General features: G+C 37.4%; 2 protein-coding genes and 1 non-coding gene across 4 annotated transcripts in view; 2 read left to right on the top strand and 1 right to left on the bottom strand.

Annotated features, from left to right (window-relative positions):
• Positions 1–17527, bottom strand: part of LOC135206259 (myosin-11-like) — a 1008036-nt gene that overhangs the window by 391787 nt on the left and 598722 nt on the right. The gene's annotated exons all lie outside the window — the stretch shown is intronic.
• Trnag-gcc (transfer RNA glycine (anticodon GCC)) lies at positions 5917–5987 on the top strand. The gene has a single exon. It is a non-coding gene; the product is annotated as a tRNA-Gly (tRNA).
• The window catches only part of LOC135206260 (uncharacterized), a 281604-nt gene continuing 277835 nt past the window's right edge, over positions 13759–17527 (top strand). For both annotated transcript variants that reach the window (XM_064237671.1, XM_064237670.1), the window contains exon 1: positions 13759–14590. The gene's annotated coding sequence lies outside the window, so the exon portion shown is untranslated. The remainder of the gene's footprint in view (positions 14591–17527) is intronic.

Genomic DNA, 17527 nt, shown 5'->3' with positions numbered 1-17527 from the left:
TTTAGAAAAAAATTATTTATTTGTTTAAAAGTTTTATACAACAAATAAAATTACCTGTCATGGCACATTAGTAATATGATCACAATCATCAAATTGTCTCGGCTACACATGCTCTGTCTCACGTTGACTCCGGCGATGATAACACACTCTCTAACTGTCTATAAATCACACAAATAAACACTCTCCATATATGTACGCATATATATAAAGTTGCAAAGTTGCCTCGTATTCTAGTAAGTGGAAAATAGACTCACAAGAGAGGAACCCCGGGTTTGAGACTTGAGCGATCATGGACCGATATATGCCTGTTTCATGAAGTTCCATCGTGCGTATATGAGCTGTGAACATCCTTCCAGGTATTTACATTCACTGAAGTGGGAAGCAGCTATGGTGGTCATGGCTTTGGTGCTAGCAAACGCATTGCAAACACAACGATAAATAAGGAGTATTCACAACTTATATTATGAACCCCTTCCGCTGCGGGCACAATACGCAGCAATACGCATAGATATAAATATATATATATATATATATATATATATATATATATATATATATATTGTGTGCGTTTGTATGTATGTATGTGTCTGTGTGTACACATACATTCATTCATACATACATATAGTAGGTCTTCAATAAAATTATAAACCGACTGAAAACACGAGACCAGTTTCCAAATTCAAACACAGATTTACCCTTAATTTCACCATCGATTCAAGAGCAAACAATAACTGCTTCCTCTTCCTATAAACAGGAAGAGGAATTATGTTTTGCCACAGTAAAAGACGATACTCATTCCGCTGTTGTGCATACATCAATTTTGCATTACTGAGAAGAAGGCTGAAGGGGTGAGGGAAATTCAGTGAATGTTTGTGGAAGTACTTAAACTAGTGCACAGTTAAGCCAGAATAGAGACCCTAGCTCTGGGCGCCTATCTTACAGGACCGATAGACGAATGCATAAAAAAATTCTGCAGGAGTCCAGTACTATGAATCTAAAGTATCGTCATGCATCACGAGGTGGCATCCAACGCCGCTTGCGTGCACCACGATAATACCAAAAAATGCAATTACATTTCACGAGATTTGGGGAATGCTCAAAATACGTAAGCGGATCTGGGTCCCATTTTTAAAACGTACTATAAGGCATCCAAAATAGTCATGGAATTTTGAATATTATCACGAAATATACCCAGAAAAGATGCCAGTGTATTTCACTCAAGAAAATGTTTTGTTAATCAGACCATCATAATTGACGAATGTCTGTAGCTAAGGATTTAAGAATGGATTATGTACAAAGTCAAGTTATAACTAACTCATTGGAAACCTTCCATAAAAACGTGATCGGTTAGTAAACTATAAAGAAAGAAAGAAAAAAACTCTCCATCAGTGTCATCACAAGGCCTCTATAGGTGGGTATTGTCAGTGAGCGTTCAGTAGCAATAATACCGGATAAAATAGGAAGGACGAGATCAGGGTTAATACTCAGTTTTTAAAAATAAAACGGCTGCCTTAGCGGTTTGGTATACGTTTCAGCGGTTACAAATGGGGCTCGGAAGCCGCTGGAATACTGCTGAATAAGACTTAAGCTACTCCAAGGACTCTTTTCTCTATTGAGGAAAGGTTAAGCCGTGATAAGCATCACAGTCAGTTCTTTTCTTCTTGTTAAGTTATCGAGTGGTTCCGTTCATTAAAACATCAAATTAAGAACTCGACTAAGTAACAAATTTTATTAACTTCAATAACTACAATTCAGAAGCAATAAATAAATGTTTCATATATATATTTACAACAAAAACCAAAACTATTACATTAAACTGAAAACAGTGAGGTGATGACAATGTAGTGTATAAACTCATGAGAATGGTGCAATCATTGTTTATATTACATTATTAAAACTACAGTAAAATATTATCCAGCTTTCTTTTTATAGACATTTATGACACTAAGCAAATATGATTCCAGCCCATCGGTAGAACAGTTAAAAAGTTCTTCTTACCGTTCTAAAAATACACTTGAGATAACATTTCATTAGCTGTCAGTCAAGTTTTGATTTTCTTCTCCATAGGATTGATTCCACTCTCTTTCCATGGCAGGGCTTTTCTCTTTGTCATTTCTTACAATCCCTCATTACCTTCTGAACAAAATCAGCCCAAGGATGCTGCCCGACCAGCACCTCACCGCCCACCACATCCCACCCACCTGCTACCTGTTCTGAAGTCGCCAGCAGCGCCCAGCACCGGTTAATTAAAAATCTGAGGAGAAGCGAGCATCGCCCGCGGGCTGCAAAGGAATCGCATTTTTGTGTGAAAACCGACGACTTGAGGTAAAGTCGGAGCCCCGCTTTGCATCCTAAAAGGGCTTTGGTCCTTCCATTCACGTCCCACTACAGGTATCTGTCTCCTCCCCTCGACTCCCGGACGACGTGAAGGATCCGTGTGATGTGACCGAGGGAGGATGATGTGATGCGGTTGGTTAAGTAAAGTGACCGCGCATGACGCGAATGGGAGAATGTCCCTGCATCACACGCCTCAACTACCTCAATGACGCCTCTTCGTACTCATTACATTACAGTACACTACATTACACTACATTACATTACTTGTGTAATGGAAACATGCACAGTACAACGAACTGTTCTGCACAGGTATACATTTACTAGTCATCAAAGAGGTGCTTAGATACATCCATAATAACTCTCTTTTATGGAAGTGAAGTGTGTACGCTGAATGCAAATAAAAAAAGGAAACGGTGGAAGCCGCTGAGATGGATAGTTTGCGTAGAATGTGTGGCGCAAGAAGAACTAAAGTGTGAGAAATACGGAGATGCGCGGAAGTGGTCACAAGATAATGGCTAGCGTAGGCGAAGGGATGAATCAGAGGGCTGATAAAGATAGTTAGGTCAAGCGGAAAGAAAGGAAGACAATAAGTTGATAGAAATACTGTGGAATTCGGAGGTATTAGGTGCAAGGAGACAAGGAAGACCAATGGGTGCCAGAGGGATGAATGTGCAAGAAGAAAAATGAGGTTAATTGCGCAGTGAGTTTAAAGGGGTAAGATGCACTGCTAATGAGCTCTCTGTGAAATTACATGAAGTCACTTTATGTTGTGAAGTTTGCTGCAGATGGTTCGTCTATAACTTAGAGTAGTAAATATATATATATATATATATATATATATATATATATATATATATATATATATATATATATCTGTATATATAATATTCTCGGGGCTGGTTTTCTCTCTATTCTCGGGGTTGGTTTTCTCTCCATTAATGTCAATTAATCTTGATCTCAGAAAATTGTCAGAAATAGCATTTCTGATTCATTGAACAACATCAAAAGGTTGCCGCCGAACGCGAAGCGAATAAAAACATTCTCATATCGAGTGAACACAAGGACGTGCTATAAACCAGCACATGAGCACCCAAACACATATTTATGTGGTGGCACATCATAAAAGTTGCGTGCGAAAATACTTAAATGCCTTTCTGTGTACAATTCATTGATGTCATTTAGATATTATTCCAGTGACGGTTGGTTTTCATGCTTATTTACGTCTTTCCCTTGAACCTCCGCTAAACCCTCCTGTCTTCACAAAACATATTGCAGCTGTTGAAGAGTCCATCCTAGACTCTGCCACATCAGGAAATTGACTGCAAAGTATAGTATATATATATATATACATGCACGCACACACACACGCAAACATATATATATATATATATATATATATATATATATATATATATATATATATATGTGTGTGTGTGTGCATGTATGTATATGAATGAATGTATCACCTTACCGTAACATATACTGTGTGAATATATATATATATATATATATATATATATATGTATATATATATGATATGTATATATATATAATATGTGTACATATATACGTACACACACCTATGAATATATGAAAGAATTAAATTTCAAAACAGCACAGATCATGATGACATGACCTGTAAAACGTTGGTACTGACCATAGTACAGATTCTATAGAAGCGTGTAAAAACTCTACGGTTTCCAAACATAGATGTTAGTTTCGGATTATTGAGGAGTGTCCATGCTGAATAATTACATAAATTGCAATTTTCCCCAATCCCCCTAATTTCTTAGGCGTATTTACGTTATCAAAATATTTTTAGCCTTTTTCATGAGAATGTGATTACTCCAAGCCAAATAATTACTCCATAGCTATGCAATGTTTGCACACCTGCACAAAATTAACATTTATTCCTAAACTTTATGACAAAGCTTAAGCCATTGGAATCAGTTGTGATTAAAATATAAAGAAATCGACCAATTATACCCCAACAATCACACGAAGAAGCGCTAAATTAAATACCTGTGTACATAAATAACTACTATGAGTTAGTGGGTAGCTACTGCAAAAAATAGAAATCGAACACCTCCACGAACGCATAAAAATAAAATGAACTCATAAAAAGTAATCCTCGTTCTGCCCCTTCAGACAACGTAACCGACGAAAACAATACCACCCAGTAATTAAACAAAACACAACGAGAACACAGCTAACCAGCTTAGTGCGTTCCCCCCATCCCCCGCTCCACCCAGACCAAGAGGAACACTCCATCGCAGCAGCCGAGAGCAGACGATGATGCTGAAGATGACGAATTGCCGAAATCGGCGCGAGGTCTTACATTGTAAATTACGACGAGTGATTTATTTAAATAACGGCGTGTGATTTATTGAGAAACAGCTGCTGAGGCGGTTTTTGCGGTCGCTCCCTCGTTGACACAGGTCTGAGATCTTTCGGCTCTTCTCAGATACAGGAAGAGGGGGGGAGGGGGGAGGACGGGTGGGGGTCTGTTAGGAATGGGATAGAAATTAGCAAGTGTTCGCTTCAAGGGAAGATGTACAATTCATGGGGCAACTTCATGGAAATGAACACACAAAATATTGTTTTCAAATTTGGTAACCATTTACGGTCTAAAAAAACAAACCTGGCCAGCAATCGGCCGCGATATTCGCAGTAAACCGCCCAGGTAATTGAAAAAGCATTACTAAGACCTGGAGACAGCAGCTTAGTGAAAACATCTTAGACTTTAATTAAATCAAAGAGATCCAAGTCACGAGAGAGACGGGAACGTGAGCCTTCTGTATCTTGTCGACGGAGTTTTCATATACATGTAACCGAAAATCTTTCTTTATTTCTGTTTTATCGTATCTCCATGAATTTTTTTTATTATTACTATCGTCATTACTATTATTGCTTTTGTTATCACTATGGCCGTCTTTGCTGTATATCTCCATAAAAAGTTGGTGGATATGACGCATAACGATAAACTGTAACGCTTTCATTTTCATCCCAGATAATGAGACCATTGAGACGACATATTATACGCTGAGAAGTTATGGAGGGTCACCCTCTGGTGATGCAGCTTCCACGGCAAGTTTGTGGTGCCTTTTTAAGTAAAGCTCTAAGTTTTGTTTCCGGTCATACCATTATGATTTTTGCCCATCTCTAGTTCTCGCTGTTCCTCGAGTTTTCATTTCCAAGATTACTGTTGTTGCTAATTTTTTCATTAGTATCATATCGAACTATTTTTCATTTCCCTTGCATGGACTGCCACCCTTGGTGCGATACCTCCTTTACTCTATAGGACTTAAAGTGCATACCACCCACTAATATCAGCCAAACACAATTATATCATTACCTATAGCACACGTGTCATCCTTACTACTACTGGCATAACATTACTATTATCAATATTGTAATTTTCCTTTAAATAGTAATTAGTTCTCCCATTGTAATATCTACACTTGCAAACTGTCATGATCTGAAAAATATATATTAGGCAGTAATCATTATTACCCATTTCAATGTAAAATATATAGCAAAACTGTTTTAGAGAAAACTATTCGGTGCCACTATTTCTAAGCATCGGTGGTTCAGTGGTAGAATTCTCGCCTGCCACGCGGGAGGCCCGGGTTCGATTCCCGGCCGATGCATAATAATTTTCCTATCCATCTGCTTCCGTCTCACCCCTAATGTCAGAGTATTGTCAATACAAAAATCATATTATGCATTCTACCGTCCAAAAATCTGACGATTTCCATGTTTCGTCGTTACATAAGAAATCTTTATTTACCCAAAGGTCAAAAAGTGCTTTCTTTATTACAAATCAGTTTCCCTTAGAGATATATGACTTGAGAAGACCAACCCAATTAATACTGCACTGATACTCTAAGCAGAGACTTTCCTTCAGGTGTTCATCAAATACAACAGATTTCTACGTTCATTCCGTTTAAGTGAAACAGTCCTCCGTGAACTTAACAGGTTAACGAAAGATCCTAATTATATTCACTCGGTATTTACATATTGTTACAAGATTGATTAAATGAAGCGTATTATTAGTAAGAAAATTCGGATCTACATGACGAAAAGTTATTTACTAGCAAAGCAAACCTTTATGGAAAAAAATTAATTCTGAGAGAGTTGCTGAAACATTACTTATATCAATTCCTGAGCAGTTTCCATGAACAAGAATCTTCTTGCAAAGGTAGACAACTCCAACAACTTTCACTCAACAAAATGACTTTGTAGAATGCAAATGTCCCAGTGACAGCTATTCTCAGTATGAAGATCATGGTCGAGGTCACAAGGATATTACCTTCAGCGTCATTAGTAGAGCATGTATGATAATAGGAAATTCCTATTTCATTTACCTCAAAAGCTATGGCTATGGTTAAAGTTGAGACCAACAAATTAGCCTCTTGGCAAAATTCCCTTCTCCACCACCGTCCCCCACAATGAAACCAAGTAACGTGTACACTGACACACACACAGGACGGAATAAAGACAGACGATCTCCACTTCATGTATTATTGGCTGCATTAATACCTGGTATACTGACGTGGCACCTTTAGAAATATGACAACGATGATTGCTGACGGAAGCTATTGAACCACTATAAAATTTCAATCATTGGAAATAATAATTGTGACAACAGCTACACTGTTATGAACATCGATAGCATATAAATTTCAGCTTCATGTGATTATTAAAAAGTACCGTAATCCTAACAGATTAAGATGTTTAATAATCTTCAGTCTTATGGTTACATATGAGCGCATGGCTCTGCCAGTTCTTCTCTGCTCCTCACACTTCTCCTGCGGATAAAAGATAATGCTACAATGATAATCATATTTAGAAATGTGACCATATAATATACGGAAGGAAAAAAACAAATGCCAGAAGGACAAAAGAGATGCCAGTCGATATGTAAACAACATTTGGTTGGATAATTAATCAGTTCTGATCATTATAAATTCAGTGACAGTCTTCAAGTGTTCTAGCAGCTTAAGTTAGTGACGTCAACAGCATATTTCTGAACAGGCACTAATCTGATGTATTAAATATAAATACAGATGTATAAATACACTGTCATCTACCTTTGTAGCAAGTTTAACTGAAATCCCTTCAGCAGTGTAGGATCAGTAGCCACGAAAAGGCAGACGGACGGATAAACAGAGGGAAAACAATAATAATAATTCCCCGATATTGTAGGTAGGGACTAATTAAGATGATATATCAATAGAGGAAGACACATACGAAATAAAAAAGAAATACCTAGCATCAAAACTCATGACGTCATCCCAACACTCATGAATGCATCCGTTCAGGAGGTCGATTATACCAACGGCAGAAGGGAAATTATGACATAAGACCTCATATTTACTTAAGTGCTTAAAAGCTTAACTAAGGCATTGAAATGCCAAGTCTTCTAGGTTAGATCGACACGAACATTTCTATTAATAATAATAATAATAATAATAATAATAATAATAATAATAATAATAATAATAATAATAATAAAAATAATAATAACACATCGAGGAAGAATACTCTTTTTCAAACAAACGGCCGTCTGGATGCCGTTTAGTTTCTCAATACAAGGTAAACGGCATCCAGACGGCCATACTAGTCAATGAAATAATAATAATGATAATAATCGCTGTTTCTACGGCATTCAATTTATATAGCGCCTTCTCTATTCTTCTCAATATCTCCTTTTCATCAGCTGATAAAAAAAGACAATTAAGAAGAATAGAGAAGATATATAAATTGAATGCAAAAGAACCAGCCATTATTTTCAGTGCTACTGCCCTTAGAGATGGCCTCCTCTCTAATTAATAATAATAATAATAATAATATAATAATAATAATAATAATAATAATAATAATGGAAATCGTACTCATAATCATAGGAGCACTAGGCACGATCCCAAGATCCCTGAAAAGGAACCTAGAAAAACTAGAGGCTGAAGTAGCTCCAGGACTCATGCAGAAAAGTGTGATCCTAGAAACGGCACACAGTAAGAAAAGTGATGGACTCCTAAGGAGGCAGGATGCAACCCGGAGCCCCACACTATAAATACCACCCAGTCGAATTAGAGGACTGTGATAGAGCACAAAAAAAAAAAAAAAAAAAAAAAAAAAAAATAAGAATAATAAGAATAAATGATCAGATTTGTAATGTCACTGAAAATAAGTTTTCTTCATTGACGTATATTTTTTTTTACGAAATGGAATATCAACACGAAGCAAACCTCAAATAACCCTAGGATAGTAATCCATATTCTCATTACAATTATGATTTTTTTATCTTGTCTGTTAAAACGGTGTGCTTGTTCGTACGCAACACGCAAAAAAAAAAAGAAAAAAAAAAGAACTTACAAGTGCGCACATCTCACACATACAAACGCACGTGCGCGCGCGCGCACACACACACACACACACACACACATATATATATATATATATATATATATATATATATATATATGGATTTTTTTATATATATATATACATATATATATATATATATATGATATATATATATAATATATATATATATATATATGATAATTTTCATCACGAAAAAATAAAACACGTGATGATTATACGAACAATGTTACAGCCACGAAGGAAAATTGAAACACTGGAGATGCTAAGTACTTTCGTCTTATTACCAAGACATGTTCACAGCAACTAAAGATACAGAGAAGCAAGGGCCTATATAAATGGTGGGTACAAGTCATAATGGAATACAAAAAGGTTGGGAGGTCACGGAACGGTCAACAGACTAAAATCTAAATCTACTTATTGGTAATCCTCTTTATTCTATCTTTCAATTTCTTCTGGAACATATGTTTTATGACCAGGTCAAAAGAAAATAATCCTTGACTTACATTAAAATTATTCACCCAGGTTAACTGAATCAAAATAGATTCTAACATGTTCCTTGAAATAGTTTCGTTACAAGTGACAATATTTGGCTTAGTGTCCAATGTATTCTGTGTGACTTTTCACTTAAATGTAAAAATAATTATTTGTCTGACCTGTTCTTTGAGTATTTGTGTTGTTTTAATCTGCTGTTCACAATCCATACATGGAATTTTGTATACCACATTGCTATCTTTTAGGGGCTATTTTTTATAAACATGTTTTTTACTATTATATGTGAAAGACACATTTGTATTAAACAATTTTAAAAAAGGTTTTCGGCCTCAAATCCAAGAAAATGTGGCAAAGAAAGGGTGTTTGAGAGCACTTCTTTTTTTCTTTCCAATTTTTCATAGAAGGTCTTAATAGCTTTATTATAAAAAATATCCACGATGTTGGATGGCTAGCACTAATCTGTTCTTATTTTTCTGATGATTTTGAATTGTTTGTCTAAAAATTCATGACTGACTATTCGCAAAGCTCGAAGAAATATTGATGAAAATACTGACATTTTTATATTTATATGTTTTCCTGAATAATAGAGTACATATGTCAAATAATTTGTCTTTTTCCCATAAATACTAAATTTACAATTAAAAGGTTCTCTTTTAATATAAATGTCCAAAAAACGTAAGCAACTATCTTTCTGTAACTCAAGTGTAAATTTAATGGAAGGGACTTGATCATTTAGTTGATCATTTAATTGAGCCACTTTATTATTTACATCCAAACCTTTGGGTATGATGGCTAAAATATCATCAACATAACGGTACCACGTCACAAGAAAATGGAAAATCTTGGGGATGTACAAGCGTTCAAAAAATTCCACATATAAATTTGAAAGAACAGGCGAAAGTGGGTTTCCCATTGCCACACCAAACGTTTGCTTAAAATATTCCCCGTTGAAAATAAATTTTCAATCATATATGCATAATCTTATTAATTCTATGATCTGGCTAATTGCTAGTGGCAAATCAAGTTTATGCAATTCATCTTTAAGGTATCCAATACTTAGTCAATGGGGACTTGAGTGAATAAGGAACAGACATCATCACTTATTAACCGTGAATCTGGATTGACTGTAATGCTGTTGATTTTGTCAGTCAAATCTAAAGAATTAATAAGATGGGCACCAGAAATAGCAATGGTGACAATAATTTTGTTAGATATTTTGAAAGTTTATAAGTTATGTAACCAACAGAACTAATTATTGGTCTTATAGGGTTATTTTCTTTATCTGTTTTTACTAGCCCCTATAGATACGGCAAAAAAGGTGAGTTCGTTAACTGACTTAAGGGACTTTTGTTGATTTTTAGGATACTTTTCAATTTACTATTGAAAGATTTAATTACTTCTTCTAAGGGGTCTTGTTAAATTTTAAGTAAGTATCATTGTCACTTAACAGTTCTTCCATTTTTTATACATACAGATCTTTGTCCATAATGACTACGGTGTTGGACTTATCCGCCTTAGTTATATGTATGGTTTTATCCTTTTTCAACTCAGCCAAGGTATTTCTATAGCGTGCCGGGAAGGTAATTTCATATGGAAATTTAAGAGTACTTATCTATCACTACGAGAGATCTGCCTTTTTAACCAGTCAGATACAATGGAGTGCATTCATCGATAATACCCATCCATTGGTAAATAAGGATCATATCTCACCCTCCCTCCATTAAGAAAAGTTTCACTTTCATTAGTCCGATCTCTTCCGACTCTGTAAAAACCCCTACATCGCATCCACCTCTCCCTCTCAGCGAAGGATGAAAAGTTGACTTTCATTCACACGGACAGGGTAAAACTTCGCCTTCAGTGCGCATCTCCTCCGCCTTCACTTGATTCCCCTCGCTTCCCCTCACCAAGCGTCGGCGTAAGAGACTGCCTTCTTCAGACCCCTTTTCCTTCGGAGGGCCTTTTATCTTCATCATTTGTCCCCGGTTTAAAATGTGACTCTCTCTCTCTCTCTCTCTCTCTCTCTCTCTAAGCCGATAAAAAGTGTCAAAAATAATTCCATTAAGTTTCTCTCTGTCTCTCTCTCTACCTCTTTTATAATTCAGCTATGAACTATTTAGCATCAGTAAATCTCACCTTGATATTTGTCTTGTTTTTATTCTCTCAATCTCACTGTGGGTGAACTAAAACCCTCCATCATCCACTCATTCCCGCATCTCTCTCTCTCTCTAACACATTACCCTTTTTCGATTCCTAATTCCAACGTCCTCCTTCTCCTCCTCACCCCGAACCCCTTCCAGCATCTTGTCCTCTATTCCTTCCACAGCCCCTCCGCCCCCGCCCTCAGCCTCTAGCCTCCTCCCCCAGAGGCCCCGTCTCTGTCAGGCCCCTGTCCGGGGCGCACTAATAGCCCGGGATCCAATCGCCTCAATCTAATTGTCACGTCTGATGTGTGCTGGAGTGGTGGCTCCAAGGAAATGAGCGGTTCTCGGCCCGTTTGCTTTTCATTTGGCTCTCTCTCTCTCTCTCTCTCTCTCTCTCTCTCTCTCTCTCTCTCTCTCTTTTAAGTGATTTTTTTGTAACGGCAATGTATGCTTAAAATCAATTAATCTATCTCACTCTCTCTCCACTCTCTTCGACTTCCTCCTGAGAGAGAAAGAGAGAAAGATGTGGTTATATGTTTGTGTGTGTGTGTGTGAGTGTGTGGGTGTTGTGAGAGAGAGAGAGAGAGAGAGAGAGAGAGAGGAAAAGACTTTATTTGCCGAGGTCGCGCGGTTTTTAAGAGTGAAGACAGGGGACTCCATTAACCAAATGTATTCAGCGAAAAAGCGTTGATAAATCACATCTGTTTGACTGGCGACCGCAGGCAGCGATGAGCGGGTGATCTAATCATCATTCGCTTCCTCCTCCTCCTCCTCCTCTTTCTATTTTCTTCATCAATCCCTTCTTTTAATTATCTTCACTTAATGGACCATCGTCGCTGACGTTTATCATAAGCGCTCTCGGTCTATCTGTCTGTCTGTCTGTCCTCTTCCAGTTCCTGCTCCCTTGAATGATAATGATAAGATAATTCTTTACATGTATAACTATCTATTTACCGGTTAATGCTAAAAGAAAAACTGATGGTCTCTCTCTCTCTCTCTCTCTCTCTCTGAAGAGCCTCAGGGTCGTTAAGGGACATGTCTCATGGCCGCTTGTCCTCCTGTTTCGTTCGCGCGTGATTAATGAGCGGTGACTTAACAAAGGTTCGGCGGTAAAGGGAGAGAGAGAGAGAGAGAGAGAGAGAGAGAGAGATTCTGGTGTGTTATGAAGAGCGTGGTAGCAATAGCAACGTATGGAGGGGGGATGAGGGTTGGGGGGTGAGTACAGGGAGATACTGAATGGATAGGGGTGGATGGGTGGTGGTGGTGGGAGACGGGAAAGGTAGAGCAGGAGAAAAAAGGTTCTTTGAGCGACAGATTGCCTTTCAGGAACAAATTGAGGGAAATCAAAATCATTCACTCTCTCTCTCTCTCTCTCTCTCTCTCTCTCTCGTTCTCCTCTCTTCTCTCTCTCTCTCAGCAAGTGGTTGCACGTGTTATACAAACTACCGATGTTCGCAGACATTAAAAGAAGATTAATTCTAAGTCAGCCATAATGGAAATGGGACAAAGTAGTAGTACCAGTATCAATAATAGTAGCAGAAAAGAGAACATTAGCAGGCGAGGGAGATCGATCGTTGCAGTAGAAGAGGGGAGAGAGACATGATGATAATGATGGAGAGAGAGAGAGAGAGAGGAGAGAGAGAGAAGGATGATAAAGAGGCTGTAAAATAAGGAAGGAGAGACTGATGATAACGATGGAGAGAGAGAGAGAGAGAGAGAGAAGGATGATAAAGAGGCTGTAAAATAAGGAAGGAGAGAGAGAGAGAGAGAGAGAGAGAGAGAGAGATGTTTTGGTTCATCTTCTTACATTCTGTGGTGCTGACACGAGAGAGAGAGAGAGAGAGAGAGAGAGAGAGAGAGAGATAAGGATGATAAAGACACTGTGCAGCAAGGAAGGAAAGAAAGAAAGAAAGAAAGAAGGAACGAAGAAAGAGAGAGAGAGATATCCTGGCTCATCTTTCTACATCTCTGTAGTGCTGACATGAGAGAGAGAGAGAGAGAGAGAGAGAGAGAGAGATAGCGTAGAGCGTAGAACCGCTAACAGCAGCAAAGGCAGCAGCATCAGCAGCGCAGGGACCAAATCAAAGGGGGGTCCCACGGAGGAAGAAGAGAAAGAGAATGAGAAAGAGAAAGATATAGGGAGGAGAGGAGATGGAACGGGGGGAGGGGTGGGGGTTGGTTAAGGGGGATGAGAAGGGGGGTGTACCACCCGAGAGAGAGAGAGAGAGAGAGAGAGAGAACCATAGTCGAGCCACAGTGATCACAGAGTGTCGTCGGTAGCAGCCTCCAGTAGCCCTGCTCAGGTCGCGCGGGAGAGAGGAGAGTCTTTTGGTGACTAAATTTCTCTCTTTCTCTTTCCCTCTGCTCTCTCTCGTCTCTCTCTCCTCTCTCTTCACACACACTCACTCCCCATCTCGTCCTAACAATCACGCCGTCGCTGTAGCAGTCGTACCGTGGCACTCGTTGAGGTAGCACGCGACCGAGGGCCCTCCACCGGGGAGAGCGTGTGGTCGGTCCGTCTCGCCTCTCTTTCTCTCTCTCTTTTTACCTGTAATCGCGGTGCGCGCTTCGGCGCCTCATCTCACCTGTGAATTGGCGACGATTCCGCCGTCGCAGGATGATATGTTCGCCCTCATCGCCGACTGCAATCACCGAAAAGTAACATTGCTAAAGTGGTTTGTTTCAGCGCGTTTGAGGATTTAAGTGCGTGTGTTTTCTTTCCGTCTCGGGCGAAAACTCTCGTCAGCAAAAATTCCGGGACAATGGAATTATGAGGAAAACTGTGACCGAAGTTAAAGAAAAAAAAAGTTAAATGCCTGGCAAGACTAAAGTTAGCAGTGTTGAAGGATTAAGGCGAAAACTGTGCATGAGCGAGTGGCGATGACGTTGCACGAGGATTACAAAACAATGTGATTAACTTGAACAAAATTCCATAACAGAACGAACTGATAAAAGGGGAAAATAAAGGATAACAATATCAAAAAGCTAACGAAAATCCAGAGACAGAGCACGCACGAAGGCCGACGGGAATCAGCGTGTGTTTATGTTTTAAGTGACCAACTGTTGAGCGGAGCCAGGACAACTTGCATTGGACTTTTTTCGAGAGCAACGGAAGACTCCAGTTGATTTCTCCGTCAGTCTTTTCGTCTCCCTCTTTCCCTCCCTGTTTTCCTTTCTCCCTCGATCTCTTTCCCACTTTTCAGCTGTCAGACGGAACTCTCGAGAGGCAGGTAGGTCACAAGTTCATTGCTGTAGAATCAATGTGCATGTGGTTTTAGAGAGTAAGGCGAACAGCTTCATTGAGAACATTTTTAGAAAATGAAAATGGAAGCCTAAAATTACACTTTTTTTACTCAAGTAAAAAAATAAAGTGATTATGTAACATGATTAAAAACCCGAATAAAATTTAAAATTTGCAATTTTGTTTACATCTGAATATTTGGGAGAGAAGAATTGAAAAGATAAAAATTCATTACGGCCAAATCAACGACGATGACGTTTAATTCATGACAATGATGCAGTTACGATCGAATTGTGGTTACATCCCTTCTTCTTGACGCCATACAAAAAGGTATAATAAGCATATATATATATATAAATAAATAAATAAATAAATAAAACAAAATAAAAGAAAATAGATAAATAAATAACACTAAAATACAGTGTATCGAAATAAGCATTAGTCAACGCTTTTTTTTTATTGCTACGCCGAGTGAGTATTCATTGAGTCAGTGTATTAATAACCGGTACATATGATTAACATTTCAAGCGATCGCATCAGCGTGGTCTGTTCAACTCGGGCAGATTGGTCGTCTAAAAATATAATGACGAAATCTCCAGTGCAAAGCGGTAAAGATGTCGACTTGAACAATCATTCAAATAATGAAGCAACGCAATGAAATAATAATCGGCATTGAAATGATCATGCGGAAACAAGAGAGCCTCGAAAAGGACCTTCACAGTGAAGAATGACAAGATTATCTCGGTTTCATGTCAAAACCGTAACATGTAGAATTCAGGCATTCAATCGTGAATGATAAATCAGCTGGGAATGAATGAAATAGGAACCCAGTCATTCAAATGGACGGAAATAGAGAAGAAATGACTCTAAACAGAGTAAAATAAAATGAGAAACGAATATCTCGGGTAAACATAATAATTTCATATACTACTAATTAAAAAGTATGCACTTCCCTACGCGTTGCGATAGTATAGCGATAAAATTCACTTCTGTGTACAAAGTGGACTGAAACTTGGTAAAAGTGCATGTCATTAGTGGCAAATTATTGGTAATTGTTCAGCAAAAGTTAAGATTTTAATTCATCTGTTAAAAAAACGGAACAAACTAATAAATTAGTTCTCAACTCTTCGGCGAAAAGGGAGTCACACAAGTACTATATACCACGTACTTATTTATGGATAAAGTGAACATTTTATTCAAGCACAGTCTGCAAAGTTAATAATCTGATCAATTTATAAAACAACCTTAAACTTGCAAGCAAAAAAGAGGGACGCGTTGGGGACACTGCTCAATGTTATGGAGACATGAGTGAAAGCACAGAGAGAAAGAGTGAGAGAGAATGGAGAGAGGCGATACAACAAGAACAGAGAAAGGAAACGTGTTTATGTGTATATACATATATATACACACACATATATATACATATATAATATCCACGTATATACGTATGATGAAGAGAGAGAGAGAGAGAGAGAGAGAGAGAGAGAGAGAGAGAGAGAGTGCGCATGTGTGGGTTAATGGCCTAAATTGAAAATTAGAGTGGAAGGGCGGCCGATTAGAGAAAAATGAGCACGCCAAATCTGCCTAGCCAGATTCCGTCTCTCATTCGGCATTTTATTGACATTTCTTGATCGCCTCTGCTCCCAGGGTATCACGTTTTCTATTACCATATTGGCAAAATCGGGGCGATTACACGGATAATAATAAATAATAATAATAATAATAATAATAATAATAATAATAATAATAATAATAATAATAATAACAATATATCGTTGGCAAAATTTATTCACATGCCTGTTATTGAAGTATGCCCTTTCTTCATTACTGAAATATCTGAGCGAATGCTAATAATAATAATAATAATAATAATAATAATAATAATAATAATAATAATAATAGTTGGGAAGTAGATCTTCTTTCAGACAACTTCTGTTAAAAATTATGGCTGAATCCGCTGCGTTGATCTTCTACAAGACTTTCTCAAGTCCTGTATGAGATTAACGCAGCTGAATCACAAATAATTTTCAACAGATTATAATAATAATAATAATAATAATAATAATAATAATAATAATAATAATAATAATAATAATAATAATAAAGGGCAACTGTAGGATACTCAAATACTTCGATTCTAAACATAAATGGTAATAAGATGATTATCATAATGACGACTTTGCATGATCAGAATATTACAGACGTTGACGATACATCAATAGAAAATAAAGTGATGATGACAATACTAGCACCTTCTATCTGACGAATGAAGCATCGGGTCAGATTTCTCGTTATCAGTTCAAGTATACCAGATATTTCAAATGATTAATGAGTGAATTCACATGGTACGCCTTCACAAGTCTCTCCTAACCTTCTATGGTTACCGTCACGTTGACTGCAGGAGTGACACCGAATCATTAGGTTCATAACTATGAACGGTCATTAACTGTGCAATTAGAATGTCCAAGTTTACCGACTCACACATGTATCGCTTTTAACATAAATATTTTATTATTGTGGAATATTAACAAACACTGAAAGGAGGTCTTCATTTTTTATACACACTCAAACAGTCCTACTCGTGTGTGTATCATTAACGCACAGCACACACACACACATTATATATATATATATATATATATATATATATATATATATATATATATATATATATATATATATATATATATATATATATATATGAATGTATTGTGTGTCTGTAAGTATGTAAAAATTTACATTAGATAAACTTTGAGCCAAATTATTGATCTTCCATCTAACTGTATCCCATGATATTCCTTTTCAATATTTTTTTTTTATCGTTCTATCGTTTTCTCTAGCTTTATCTCTATTGGATTATATCAACTTTGCTCTCGGGAAGTTTCAATTTCCTGTCAAATAGTATTAAAGTCCCTTTTCTCTATAT

Source organism: Macrobrachium nipponense, chromosome 29, assembly GCF_015104395.2.
Source record: "Macrobrachium nipponense isolate FS-2020 chromosome 29, ASM1510439v2, whole genome shotgun sequence".
In the NCBI taxonomy this organism is placed as follows: domain Eukaryota; kingdom Metazoa; phylum Arthropoda; class Malacostraca; order Decapoda; family Palaemonidae; genus Macrobrachium; species Macrobrachium nipponense.
This window is presented reverse-complemented; position numbering and strand designations above follow the sequence as displayed.